Source organism: Callithrix jacchus, chromosome 13 (genome assembly GCF_049354715.1).
Source record: "Callithrix jacchus isolate 240 chromosome 13, calJac240_pri, whole genome shotgun sequence".
Lineage (NCBI taxonomy): Eukaryota > Metazoa > Chordata > Mammalia > Primates > Cebidae > Callithrix > Callithrix jacchus.
The window spans coordinates 69,124,767-69,139,114 of record NC_133514.1 but is presented as its reverse complement, the minus strand read 5'-3'; the positions used below and the strand labels follow the sequence as shown (position 1 = coordinate 69,139,114).

At 41.0% G+C, this 14,348-nt stretch overlaps 1 long non-coding RNA gene across 2 annotated transcripts in view; it reads left to right on the top strand.

Moving 5' to 3' along the window:
- LOC144579031 (uncharacterized) overlaps window positions 1-14,348 on the top strand; it is a 55,669-nt gene that overhangs the window by 22,730 nt on the left and 18,591 nt on the right. The window contains exon 5 of one of the 2 annotated variants that reach the window (XR_013525812.1): window positions 13,251-13,378. This is a non-coding gene — a long non-coding RNA (uncharacterized LOC144579031). Of the gene's footprint in view, window positions 1-555; window positions 778-13,250; window positions 13,379-14,348 lie in introns of those variants that run through there. The other variant, XR_013525813.1, reaches the window with a different exon arrangement.

Genomic DNA, 14,348 nt, shown 5'->3' with positions numbered 1-14,348 from the left:
GGGCACATGTCAAAGGGAAGCCAGACACTGATGGGAAGTCCACTGAGGCTTACGTTGGCAAAACATTCAGTTTTGTCTGGTCAGACCTCTGCTGGCAGCCTGAGCATCTTTGGGTTTAAGTTGTCAGGATTTGAATTGGGCCCAGCCTGGCGATGCCTGTACCTCTGTGCACTCTTCCTGGTCTTACGGTGTTTCAGAATTTCCTTACTGTTTTGTTCCCCTTTGTTTTCTACCACTTAGATGCAAGGTTCTAAGAAGGACCAAAAGGATGCTGCAAAGTGCCTGGACTCCCCTAACTCTTTCCACTTGCTTACCATTACTCAACATCCAAAGAGCCATTATTAAGGGCCCCATCTGATTTCTAGCACCAAACAATTGCCTTGGGAGTCCCGTCACTGTTGCTGATTGACAGGAAAACTGAAAAATCGCAGTACAGTCTGACAGGTGCTGCCAGTGATGTGTACACTGGGGGCAAAAGGGACATAGGAGTCAGCTTTTGGGGGTCTGGGGACTTCCCATCTAGAGAAGCTTCCTTACTGCTTTGTTTTTTTTAAGAGGTGAATTTTGCAAGAGAATCATGGAGATGTGGACTCAGCAAGTTGACATCTGTGAGAGACTGAATCAATTCCTAGAACTTCCTATCAGACTTCTTGTCATTTGAAGTAATTAAATGTATTTATTGCTTAATGTTATGATTTCTGTAGCTTTTAGCCAAAAGCAATCCTGACTGGTACAGTTTCTTTGTTATTTTCCATATTAAAGCGTGTTGAGGAAAAAGTTGAAATTCTCCATTGTTTTGACAATACTATTTGTTTTTTTACTTGCACTGCAATTTATGCAAGGAGAAAAAGAGTCCAACTCGAAGGAAACTGAAACACACTTTCTGTCTCTTTCCCCTCTCTTCCTCCCTTACTTTCTTCCTTTTTTCCTAGTTGAATTATTTAAAATAATGTCGGTAAAGTAAAAATTAGTGGGTTAAATATTATCTTGTTGAATTAATTAAAATTCATTTTCATCTGCTAAATAAACAATGAATCAACACTGTCCATACCAGACAAGCATACTTATTACAATGTTAAAGATTATGTAGCAATAAAATGGTATTTATAAAGCAGAACCTCACCAGTGAGCTTCTATCAAATAAGCTACCCAGGGCTCAATGTCATGGTGACAAAATACCAATTAAGTGTAAAGATTATAAGAAAGAACCATCACTCCAACCTGGGTAGTATTTATATTCTTGGTTTCTTTGAGGTAACTGAGTTTTAACTATCTTCAGATTTCTTCCTCATCTTTGTCAATACAACGTGAAAGACTTGCTCAGTGGTTTTTCTCAATATTTTATTTATATCCCTGCTGTTCAAAACTTGTAGCTAGGCCCAGTCGTGTGTGCTTTCAGCTACCTGGGAAGTTGAGGCAGGAGGATTGCTTGAGCCCAGGAGTTGAAGACTTGCCTGGGTAACATAGCAAGATGCCAGCTCTTAAAAAAAAATAAAACAAACAAAAACTTATGACCTCTGATTTTAACTTTAATTTTAATTGAGGCTAAATTAAGGAAATTTGGGCTTATAATTTTTTGTGGTTTACTAGTATTTCTCTTTTCCCTAGTGATTTATCATTAATATGCTATTTGTCATTTATGTTGCAAACATTTTCTTCTATATGTTGTTTGTAAATCACTTTGCAGTTATCTTTTTTGTTTTAGAGAATTTTTGTGTTATACAGTGTACAGTCTTTGATTTGATCATTTCTGGCGTTTGTGTCTAAGAGGCTTCCTTCAAAATTGCAATTATAAAAATTGTTACCTACGTTTATTTTTATTATTTTCAAGGCTTCATAATGATTTTTAAGTCTGATCTATGTGGAATTTATTTTAGTATAATGAATAAGTTAGGAATTCAAGCTTGTTTATTTGGGATGTAGCTACCCTGTTGTTTTAGTAAAATTTGTTGAGTTTACCTTTCTTTCAAAATGCCACATTAATCATCTACTAAATTTTTATGTCTGTTGCCTCACATGATGGCCTGTTAGCTCAGTTGGTTAGAGTGTGGTGCCAATATCTCCTTGACTCTATTTGTGGGAGTTTCTATTGGGTTAACTCATCCCTCGGTCTATATACCCATGCCATTATCTCACTTTAAGAATGACTCCAGCATGGCGGGCCATGGTGGCTCATGCCTGTAATCCTAGCACTTTGGGACTCTGAGGTGGGAGGATTACCTGAGGTCAGGAATTCGAACCAGCTTGGCCAACATAGAGAAACCCTGTCTTAACTGAAAATACAAAATTAGCTGGGCTTGGTGGCAGGTGCCTGTAATCCCAGCTATTCAGGAGGCTGAGGCAAGAGAATTGCTTGAACCTGGGAGGCAGAGGTTGCAGTGAGCCGAGATTAAGCCATTGTACTCCAGCCTGGGCAATGGAACGAGAATCCATCCTGGAAAAAGAAAATGACATTGTAATAATTGGTAGCACAAGTTCTTACACTGCCTACTTTTCCAAGAATGCGTGGCTCTTCTTGCATTTTTGTTCTTTTAGATGGATTTTTTTTTTTGAGGCGGAGTTTTGCTCTTGTTACCCAGGCTGGAGTGCAATGGTGCGATCTCGGCTCACCGCAACCTCCGCCTCCTGGGTTCAGGCAATTCTCCTGCCTCAGCCTTCTTTGATGGATTTTTAAAACAGTACTATAGCCAGGCATTTGATTTGTTTATTGTTTTCTTTTTCCTGTATTGACATTTTGAAAACAAATTATAAACATAAGCTTGCTATAACAAATTCAAACAATACAAACCAGTGGAGAGTAAGTCTAGAACCACCCCCCGAAAACTCCACCCTTAACAGCACATTCCAGCCATCACTCCTGCCAGCTATTTGTTTAGGATTCTTTTGGACTTTCTCCTACTTTTAAGCATAAACACACTTCATGAAGTGCCCCCAAAATACCAGTGAAATTTTTTATTTTATTTTATTTATTTTTTATTGCATTTTAGGTTTTGGGGTACATGTGCAGAACATGCAAGAGAGTTGCATAGGTACACATGTGGCAGTGTGAGTTGCTGCCTTTCTCCCCTTTACCCACTTCTAGCATTTCTCCCCATGCTATCCCTTCCCAACTCCCCCCCACCGCTGTCCCTCCCCTATTCCCCCCAATAGACCCCAGTGTGTAGTGCTCCCCGTCCTGTGTCCATGTGCTCTCATTGCTCATCACCCGCCTATGAGTGAGAACATGCGGTATTTCATTTTCTGTTCTTGTGTCAGTTTGCTGAGAATGACATTCTCCAGATTCATCCATGTCCCCACAAAGGACACGAACTCATCATTTTTGATTGCTGCATAATATTCCATGGTGTATTTGTGCCACATTTTCCCAGTCCAGTCTATCATCGATGGGCATTTGGGTTGGTTCCAGGTATTTGCTATTGTAAACAGTGCTGCAGTGAACATGTGTGTGCATGTGTCCTTATAGTAGAACGATTTATAGTCCTTTGGATATATACCCAGTAATGGGATTGCTGGGTCAAATGGAATTTCTATTTCTAGGTCCTTGAGGAATTGCCACACTGTCTTCCGCAATGGTTGAACTACTTTACACTCCCACCAGCAGTGTAAAACTGTTCCTATTTCTCCACATCCTCTCCAGCATCTGTTGTCTCCAGATTTTTTAATGATCGCCATTCTAACTGGCGTAAGATGGTATCTCAATGTAGTTTTGATTTGCATTTCTCTGATGACCAGTGATGATGAGCATTTTTTCATCTGTTTGTTGGCTTCATGTATGCCTTCTTTTGTAAAGTGTCTGTTCATATCCTTTGCCCATTTTTGAATGGGCTTGTTTGTTTTTTTCTTGTAAATCTGTTTTAGTCCTTTGTAAATTCTGGATATCAGCCCTTTGTCAGATGGACAAACTGCAAAAACTTTTTCCCATTCTGTTGGCTGCCGATTCACTCTAATGACTGTTTCTTTTGCCGTGCAGAAGCTGTGTAGTTTCATTAGGTCCCATTTGTCTATTTTGGCTTTTGCTGCCAATGCTTTTGGTGTTTTGGTCATGAAGTCCTTGCCTACTCCTATGTCCTGAATGGTTTTGCCTAGATTTTCTTCTAGGATTTTTATGGTGTCAGGTATTATGTTTAAGTCTTTAATCCATCTGGAGTTAATTTTAGTGTAAGGTGTCAGGAAGGGATCCAGTTTCAGCTTTCTGCACATAGCTAGCCAGTTTACCCAACACCATTTATTAAACAGAGAATCCTTTCCCCATTGCCTGTTTTTGTCAGGTTTGGCAAAGATCGGATGGTTGTAGATATGTTGTGTTGCCTCCAAGGCCTCTGTTCTGTTCCATTGGTCTATATCTCTGTTTTGGTACCAGTACCATGCTGTTTTGATTACTGTAGCCTTGTAGTATAGTTTGAAGTCTGGTAGTGTGATGCCTCCCACTGTGTTCTTTTTGCTTAGAATTGACTTGGCTATGTGGGCTCTCTTTGGGTTCCATATGAAGTTTAAGGTGTTTTTTTCCATTTCTATGAAAAAGGTCATTGGTAGCTTGATGGAGATAGCGTTGATTCTGTAAGTTACTTTGGGCAGTATGGCCATTTTCACGATATCGATTCTTCCTAACCATGAACAGGAATGCTTCTTGATCTGTTTGTGTCCTCTCTTATTTTGTTGAGCAGTGGTTTGTAGTTCTTCTTGAAGAGGTCCTTTACGTTCCTTGTTAGTTGTATTCCTAGGTATTATATTCTCTTTGTAGCAATTGTGAATGGCAGTTCATTCTTGATTTGGCTCTCTTTAAGTCTGTTATTGGTGTATAGGAATGCTTGTGATTTTTGCACATGGATTTTGTATCCTGAGACTTTGCTGAAGTTGCTTATCAGTTTCAGGAGATTTTGGGCTGAGGCAATGGGGTCTTCTAGATATACTATCATGTCATCTGCAAATAGAGATGATTTGGCTTCCTCCTTTCCTATTTGAATACCCTTTATTTCTTTTTCTTGCCTGATTGCTCTGGCTAGAACTTCTAGTACTATACTGAATAGGAGTGGTGAGAGAGGGCATCCTAGTCTAGTGCCAGATTTCAAAGGGAATGCTTCCAGTTTTTGCCCATTCACTATGATATTGGCTGTTGGTTTGTCATAAATAGCTTTTATTATTTTGAGATATGTTCCATCTATACCGAGTTTATTGAGGGTTTTTAGCATAAAGTGCTGTTGAATTTTGTCAAAGGCCTTCTCTGCATCAATTCAGATAATCATGTGGTTTTTGTCTTTGGTTCTGTTTATGTGGTGAATTACGTTTATAGACTTGCGTATGTTGAACCAGCCTTGCATACCCGGGATGAATCCTACTTGATCATGGTGGATAAGCTTTTTGATGTGCTGTTGCAATCGGCTTGCCAGTATTTTACTGAAGATTTTTGTGTCTATGTTCATCATGGATATTGGCCTGAAGTTTTCTTTTCTTGTTGGGTCTCTGCCGGGTTTTGGTATCAGGATGATGTTGGTCTCATAAAATGATTTGGGAAGGATTCCCTCTTTTTGGATTATTTGGAATAGGTTCAGAAGGAATGGTACCAGTTCCTGTTTGTGTGTCTGGTAGAATTCAGTTGTGAACCCATCTGGACCTGGACTTTTTTTGTGAAGTAGGCTCTTAATTGCTGTCTCAACTTCAGACCTTGTTTTTGGTCTATTCATAGTTTCAGCTTCCTCCTGGTTTAGGCTTGGGAGGACACAAATGTCCAGGAATTTATCCATTTCTTCCAGGTTTATGAGTTTATGTGCATAGAGTTGTTTGTAATATTCTCTGATGATGGTTTGAATTTCTGTGGAATCTGTGGTGATTTCCCCTTTATCGTTTTTTATTGCATCTATTTGGTTATTTTCTCTTTTCTTTTTTATTAATCTGGCTAGTGGTCTATTTTGTTGATCTTTTCAAAAAACTAGCTCTTGGATTTATTGATTTTTCTAAGGGTTTTTCGTGTCCCTATCTCCTTCAGTTCTGCTCTGATCTTAGTTATATCTTGTCTTCTGCTAGGTTTTGAGTTATTTTGATCTTGCTCCTCTATCTCTTTCAATTTTGATGATAGGGTGTCAATTTTGGGTCTCTCCACTCTTCTCATGTGGGCACTTGTTGCTATATATTTTCCTCTAGAGACTGCTTTAAATGTGTCCCAGAGATTCTGGTATGTTGTGTCTTTGCTCTCATTGGTTTCGAAGAACTTCTTTATTTCTGCCTTCATTTCATTGTTTATCCAGTCAACATTCAACAGCCAGTTATTCAGTTTCCATGAAGCTGTGCGGTTCTGAGTTAGTTTCTGAATTCTGAGTTCTCACTTGATTGCACTATGGTCTGAGTGACTGTTTGTTATGATTTCAGCTGTTTTGCATTTGCTGAGGAGTGATTTACTTCCAATTATGTGGTCAATTTTAGAGTAGGTGTGATGTGGTGCTGAGAAGAATGTATATTCTGTGGATTTGGGGTGGAGAGTTCTGTAAATGTCTACCAGACTTGCTTGTTCCAGGTCTGAGTTCAAGCCCTGGATATCCTTGTTAATTTTCTGTCTGGTTCATCTGTCTAATATTGACAGTGGAGTGTTAAAGTCTCCCACTATTATTGTGTGGGAGTCTAAGTCTCTTTGTAAGTCATTAAGAACTTGCCTTATATATCTGGGTGCTCCTGTATTGGGTCCATATAGATTTAGGATCGTTAGCTCTTGTTGTATCCATCCTTTTACCATTATGTAATGTCCCTCTTTGTCTCTTTTGATCTTTGTTGTTTTAAAGTCTATTTTATCAGAGATGAGAATTGCAACTGCTGCTTTATTCTGCTCTCTATTTGCTTGGTTAATCTTCCTCCATCCCTTTATTTTGAGCCTTTGTGTGTCCTTGCTTGTAAGATGGGTTTCCTGGATACAGCACAACAATGGGTTTTGGATTTTTATCCAATTTGCCAGTCTGTGGCTTTTGATTGGTGCATTTAGCCCATTTACATTTAGGGTTAATATTGTTATATGTGAATTTGATACTGCCGTTTTGATGCTAGCTGGCTGTTTTGCCCATTAGTTGATGCAGATTATTCATTTTGTTGATGCTATTTAGCATTTGGTATGTTTTTGGAGTGGCTGGTACTGGTTGTTCCTTTCTATGTGTAGTGCCTCTTTCAGAAGCTCTTGTAACGCAGGCTGGTGGTGACAAAATCTCTGAGTACTTGCTTGTTCGCAAAGGATTTTATTTTTCCTTCAGTTATTAAGCTTAGTTTGGCTGGCTATGAAATTCTGGGTTTAAAGTTCTTTCCTTTAAGGATGTTGAATATTAGCCCCCTCTCTCTTCTGGCTTGTAGGGTTTCTCCAAGAGATCTGCTGTGACTCTGATGGGCTTCCCTTTGTGGGTGACCTGACCTTTCTCTCTGGCTGCCCTTAGTATTTTCTCCTTCATTTCAACCCTGGTGAATCTGACGATTATGTGCCTTGGGGTTGCTCTTCTTGCGGAATATCTTTGTGGTGTTCTCTGTATTTTCTGGACTTCAGTATTGGCCTGCCTTGCTAGGTTGGGAAAATTTTTCTGGATAATATCCTGAAGAGTATTTTCCAGCTTGGATTCATTCTCTTTGTCACATTCAGATACACCTATCAAACGTAGATTACGTCTCTTCACATAGTCCCACATTTCTTGGAGACTTTATTCATTCCTTTTTGCGCTTTTTTCTCTTATCTTGCCTTCTCGTTTTATTTCATTGAGTTGATCTTTGACCTCTGATATCCTTTCTTCTGCTTGGTCAATTCGGCTGCTGAAACTTGTGCATGCTTCACGAAGTTCTCGTGTTGTGTTTTTCAGCTCCATCAATTCACTCATATTCCTCTCTAAGTTGTCCATTCTTGTTATCATTTCCTCAAATCTTTTTTCAAGGTTCTTAGTTTCTTTGCATTGAATTAGAACATGTTCTTTTAGCTCAAGGAAATGTCTCATTACCCACCTTCTGAAGTCTGATTCTGTGATTTCATCACACTCATTCTCTGTCCAGCTTTGTTTTCTTGCTGGTGAGGAGTTGTGGTCCCTTGTAGGAGGTGAGGTGTTCTGGTTTTGGGTGTTTTCCTCCTTTTTGCACTGGTTTCTTCCCATCTTTGTGGATTTATCCACCTGTCATCTGAGTAGTTGCTGATTTTCTGATTGGGTCTCTGAGTGGACGTCCAGATTGTTGATGATGAAGTATTTCTGTTCCTTAGTTTTCCTTCTAACAATCTGGTCCCTCTGCTGTAGGACTGCTGAGGTCCACTCCGGGCCCTGCTTGCCTGGGGAACACTGTAGAAGCTGCAGAAAAGTAAGGGTTGCTACCAGTATCTTCTTCTGTTATCTTTGTCCCAGAATGATGCCCACCAAATGTCAGCCTGATCAGTCCTTTGTGAGGTGACTCTTTGGATATACTGGGGTCAGGGAGCTGCTTGAAGAGACTGTCTGTACTTTATAGGAGCTCAAGTCCTGAGCTGTGAGCTTTGTTGTTCATTCAGAGCTGCTAGGCAGATACGTTTAAGTCTGCTGCAGCAGAACTCATAAACCCCTTTCTTTCCTCAGGTGCTCTGTCCGAGGAGTTAGGGCTTTAATTATGAGTATCCGTTGCACTGTCCTGTCCAGCAAGGAGGCAGTCTAGTCACTGCCTGCCTGCAGAGGCTATACGAGCTGCTCTGGGGTCTGCCCTGCTGCCGTGTGTAATTCGCTGCAGTCTTGTTTATATGGGTGTGGTTAGAACTGCCATGGTGATGGTGGCCCGCCTCTGTAGTTGTGGACTCTCTCTGTTATGGCGGGTTGCCTCGACAGCAGCAGGCTGCATCAGCAATGGCAGACTACCTCTGTAGGGGTGGAGTGCCTCGGTAATGGCGGACGCCCATCCCCCACCAAGCTGCACCATCCTGGGTTCAGATGTGCTTGCTGTGAAACTCTCAACCCTGAGTGTTTCCAATTGCAGTTTTGTTTGTTTGTTTTTTTGGGGGTGGGACCCGCTGAACCTGATCACCTGGCTCCCTGACTCAGAGCCCTTTTTTTTTTAAGTTGAACTGTTGACTCTCTCCCAGGTGTTCAGTTGCTGAAAGGGCGCCAGGATCTGTGTGAAGTCCCATGCAGCGACCCACTGTGCCGGCTGAAACAACGTCGCTGCCCAGGAATCTCCTGGCCTGGCTTTATGTTTAAGTCCTGTTTAATCAGATGAATGTGCTAATCTGCCTTCTGAAATCTCCAATTGCCGGTTTAACAGGGCAACCAGATCAGCGTATTTTGTAAAGAGTGCCGCTGCACTGCGGTGCCGGCCGAAACAGCCGTGCTGGCCAAAACAGCCGCGCTGGCGACCCGTGGGGCTCCTACACTTGGGAATCTCCTGGTCTGTGGGCAATAAAGATCCGTCTGGAAATGTGGCATCCTCTCACCCTCTGCACTTTCACTGGGAGCTGCAATCCTGAGTTACTCCTACAGTGCCATCTTCTCGAGGAGTCACCAGTGAAATTTTGACTGGGATTTCTCAATAAATATTTGTAAGGAAATATTTTCGTTCACATTTCTGGCTTTCAAGTCATGTAATGCCTGGGCCTTTCAGCTTCTTATATGTACACTGTTACAACACCACTTATCTACAACACAGCAATTGCATGAGACAATGCATGATAATAAAAGACAGTTCAAAAATATCTAATCATGGTGCTCCTCAAAGTATGTTCTGTAATACATAGACCCTGTAAGATACTCTGCAAAGAAAATAAGAGTTCCGTGGGCAAAAGAGTTTGGAACATTAGATGGCATATTTTCCTTTTTGGACATTCATAATTCAGGGCAACATATTAGAAACTCTAAGTCCTATAGAAAAGGTTTAACTTCATCTATCTAGTGTTTTTCAAACTTGTTTGATCAGCGAAAGTATTTTGCCTATTGACACGATGCTCATAAAACACCATTTGGGAAATGCTGAGTTAAGACTGGCCTCGCTCTTGGCTGGGCCAAGAACGTAGACTAACTCCCAGATCTCTGGCTTTGATAAGTGGATGATAGGTGGTGTCACTGACTGAGATGAAGAATAGAAGTGGAGATCAATTTTGGACGTATTGCCTTTCAATTCTTCTGGGAGGTTCAAATGGAGATATTTAGTAAGCTGAGAATACATAGGTCTGGCACTCAGGTGAGAGGTCATTGCTAGAGAAACGTGGGTTAGAAAGTTGACTTTGGATTGAAGTGTGTTGTCTAAAACAGCTCATTTTAAAATGCACATATATTACCTAGGAAGGGTAAGCATTAAATTATTAATACATATTATATTATCATATTAGCTTACCATCATTTTAAAGCAGAGATCAGGCCCCTGAAGAAATGGAAGTCAGGAATGGTGAATTTTGAGTGGAGGTCAGCCAAGACTCTGAAGTGATTTTCACCTTCTGCGGGCCCTTTTTCAATGCTAAAAAAATTCACCAATCTCCCCACTGTCCCCAACATATTCAACTTTTAGTATCTTTTGATTGAGAAAATATGTCCTGACTATAACTACTATGACTTAACATAGTTATGTCAGGACATATTGTTCTGTACAGAGGACATGCATATGTATGGAATAGGTACATGTTTAGCAGGGTGTCTATGCTGCTTCCAGACAGTCAGTGTTGCTGTCCATACGGACTTCAGAGCCTCCTGTCAGTCCTGTGGTTCTGTTACTGAAACACCAGGGCTTCAGTCTAGGTCCTGCTGTTCACCACCCAGAAAATCAGTAACTGAGATGATGAGTATTGTCAAGGAGGAAGTCTTTCATTCGTGCTGCAGCTGAGGAAATGGGAGATCAGTCTCAAATCCTTTCCTTGACTGACTAAAGGTAGGATTTTATACAGGTGGGAAGAAAGGACACAACATGTAAGAAAACAGGAGCTACCAGGTGCAAGGAAACCATCATGATGAAGGAGGAGTCCAGCATCTCATTGTTCGGATGCTGGGATCTGGTGAGTTTCAGGTCTTTGATACTTTTTTTTGAGAGGCTTGAAGGTCCTTTCCTGAGGAAGAAACTCAGATAAAACAAATGTAAGTTTCAAGCTTTAAGACCAGCAGGGTCAATTTGTATGTTTTTCCAAAAAGCTATCTATGGGATTATCCGGTCTGTTTCAGTTCCAGGCTAGGGCAGATTTACAGGATATCACTTTTAGTTCTAAGCAAATACTGTGTTCTCTTTACTTAGGTTCATGTCAATCAAATTCAAACTACAAGCCAAGGGAGAGAAAGATGATCGTACAATTGTTAGGTCAGTCATCTGACTATGTTTCAGCCTGGGTTCATTTTAAGTAAGAGAAGATGTGGGTATGTGCGAAGAAACAAGAGTGGACTCTTGGCTTGGGTTTACCCCACCACTAACGAGGTAACCTTAGAGAAACCTCACTGCCTCTTTTGCCTTTACTCTCCAAATGGGGTAATAGTAATAAATTTTCTCTCCTTCCTGGGCCTTTTTACAGAATTCAGTAAAATAAATAATTGTGCAAGTAAGTAGGAAGGTAAAAAGTGCTGTAAAATGTAAGGGCTTTTCATGCCTGCATTTAATATGGCTACCACTAGGTATGCTAAAGGTAGCAATTCCCCAGGAAGTGGTTCAGTCTTCTAGGTTCACCATAGGGTGGGCTCCATTTAACCTTCGTGTTCTAGTTGATTAGGTTATTGTGTGTAGATTGTAGGAATTTCAAGCTCTACTCCATCTTTTTCTTTCTGATACAGTTTTAATGAGATTCCCTCATTCTTTTATTGCATGGCAGGCTACTGCTAGAATAAATATAAAGACATTTTTACAAGTGCAGAAAACAAGAGAGCTTGGGAGATGGAAAAATGCAGAGGGTGAGGCAGGGGATGAGGGCGGGAAGGCTGTTCTCAGATCTGCACAGTCTCCCAATGACTTTAGAATTCCTGGGGCCCTTCTTTATGGGCCAGGCATTCTGAGGGCTAACAGAGAAGCCCTGACCAAAGCCACTGAAAGACATGTCTTTTTAAAATTGCTTAAAGGAGCACCACCTTCCTACCAAGAAGCTCCATCACCAGGCCCAGGAATCCAATGTGTTTTTTTTTTGTATTGCATGAGTGAAGTCCGCATGTCTAGACTCTTTCTGTGTGAATGCTGCTAGTGTTTCTCTGAATGGGAAGTTGTATGGGATATGCCAAGACTGGCAGGGTATATTTTTCAGTAGATCAATCTAGGTGATATGGTTTCGCTGTGTCCCTACCCAGATCTCATCTGGAATTGTAGTTCCCATAATCCCCACATGTGTGGGAGGGCTCCCGTGGGAGGGGGCGGTTATCTCCATGCTGTTCTCCTGATAGTGAGTGAGTTATCTGGAGATCTGATTTATAAGGGGCTTTTCGCCCACTTCACTCTGCACTTCTACTTTCTGTCACCATGTCAAGAAGGATGTATTTGCTTCCTCTTCTGCCATGATTTTAAGTTTCTGGAGGCCTCCCCAGCCCTGTTGAATAGTAAATCATTAAACCTCTTTCCTTTATAAATGACCCAGCCTCAGGTCTGTCCTTATAGCAGTGTGAGAATGGACTAATAAACTATGTAACACTTAAAAGCCATTTGTCCTGAGTTGAGATTGTTATTATTCATTTTTCAGGTCTGTTGATTGAGTATTAGTAATTTTGCCACTGACTAAGGTGTCACTAACTAGCAAGTCATTTTATCACTGAGGTCTTATTCGTTTTCCTCTCTTGTGAAGGGATGTGTTTTGTGTGTGTGTGTGTGTATGTGTGTATGTGCGCGCGCGCGCATTGGGATGGGGAGTGTAGGGGATCAGAATATGTTACCCTAAAATATGCCACTTTGGCATGAAGATTATTTTGAACTGAAAACAACTGAGAAACAGCAGATGCCAAAAATAAGTGAATGAATGACTGAATGAATATAGCTCTCTCCCTTCCTCCCATTTTGCAGGCTTAGATTCTTAGTAGGCACTGGAGGTAACTCTAGAGTTATCAGCCCTGGGACAGCACTTAGAAGAATTCACATAATGAAACTTACTGAAATAACCCTTATTTTCCCCATATATTTACCTTCCCACAGCTTGCTGCCCCTAAAAGCCTAAACCCGTTATCCTTCATCTTGTCACTTCTCTACAAATTTACTGTTCTTTGTGAACATACAAGCTCCAAGTTCTATCCATTCCTTTAAATCACTCATCTGAGTTTCTCCCAGATGTAGATGCATTGCACATGTAATACTCTCTATTCATTTTCCTCTTGTTTGTCTTTTGCCCATTTAATTTTCAGGTCCCCAGTCAGAGAACCTAGGAGTGTAAAGGAAGAGTTTTGTTTTCCTCCCTTACTGGAGCAAGGAAGTATGAGTACCTTATACGCTGTGAGGTGGACCACTGTGATTATTTAATTCAATAACACAGGTAAGCATTAGTTCTCCCATTGAGCTGATATGACTCAGAGAGATGGAGTAACTTATTAAAGTCAACAGCCTGAAGTAGCTAGGCTAAATTTTCAATCTAAGTGTGATTCTTGGTCAAACTCATCTCACTGTACCAAGTTATTTTTGGTTTGATTCAGAGGTGGGAAAGAAGTTTCTACTCATGTTTCACCTCTAGAGAGGCTGCCTGCAGGTGGGTTCCCAGGAACGAGCACCGTGAATCAATCATAGATATCTGTAGGCAGTAAAGGATGAGAAAGTGGGTCATATAAGCCATGTGTATGCCTTCCCTTGTTTAGAAGATCTCTACCAAATGTTTAAATTTTACCATGCTATGGTGCTTTTGAATGAGTAAGGGGGTTTCTGGAAGAAGGAAAGAAGGGAACAAAACGGTGTTTATGGAGCACACCGAGGACTTCCTACAAGCCTGAGCATCCAAGACAAGAAAGGGGTTGGCAAATGACAGAGAGAAGTTCCATAACATTTTATAAATTCTCTCATCACCAGTTTTTTTTGATGCAATGATTTCTTTCTATGCAATAGAGTACTTTTTGGGCAGAACATTCTAGGAACCAAGTAGAGTCCTCTTGTTAAAGGCCTGTCCCTGGGACGAAGGCATTATATTCTCTGGCTTTGGGGAATTAATGCCTCTGTAAAGACAGCCTCTGTCTATCTATGCCAAGAGCAGCATGGAGTAGAGAGTGGCCAGACGAGTGGGCAGGGCCTGCCACCAGAGCATCATCAACACACAAGGAGACATAATTGACCAGGCTTGGGTGAGCCATATCAATGAGGACCTGCAGTGGGCATGTGTGGAAACCATGTTTACAGTGTCATTGTCTGTTTTTCTTATTACTTGGGGACAACTTGAGCAATTTCTTTCAGGAAAGAAACTACTTACTGTAAATTTGACTTACTTTGCTCTGCCAATTTTAGTCACTATTTACTTCTAC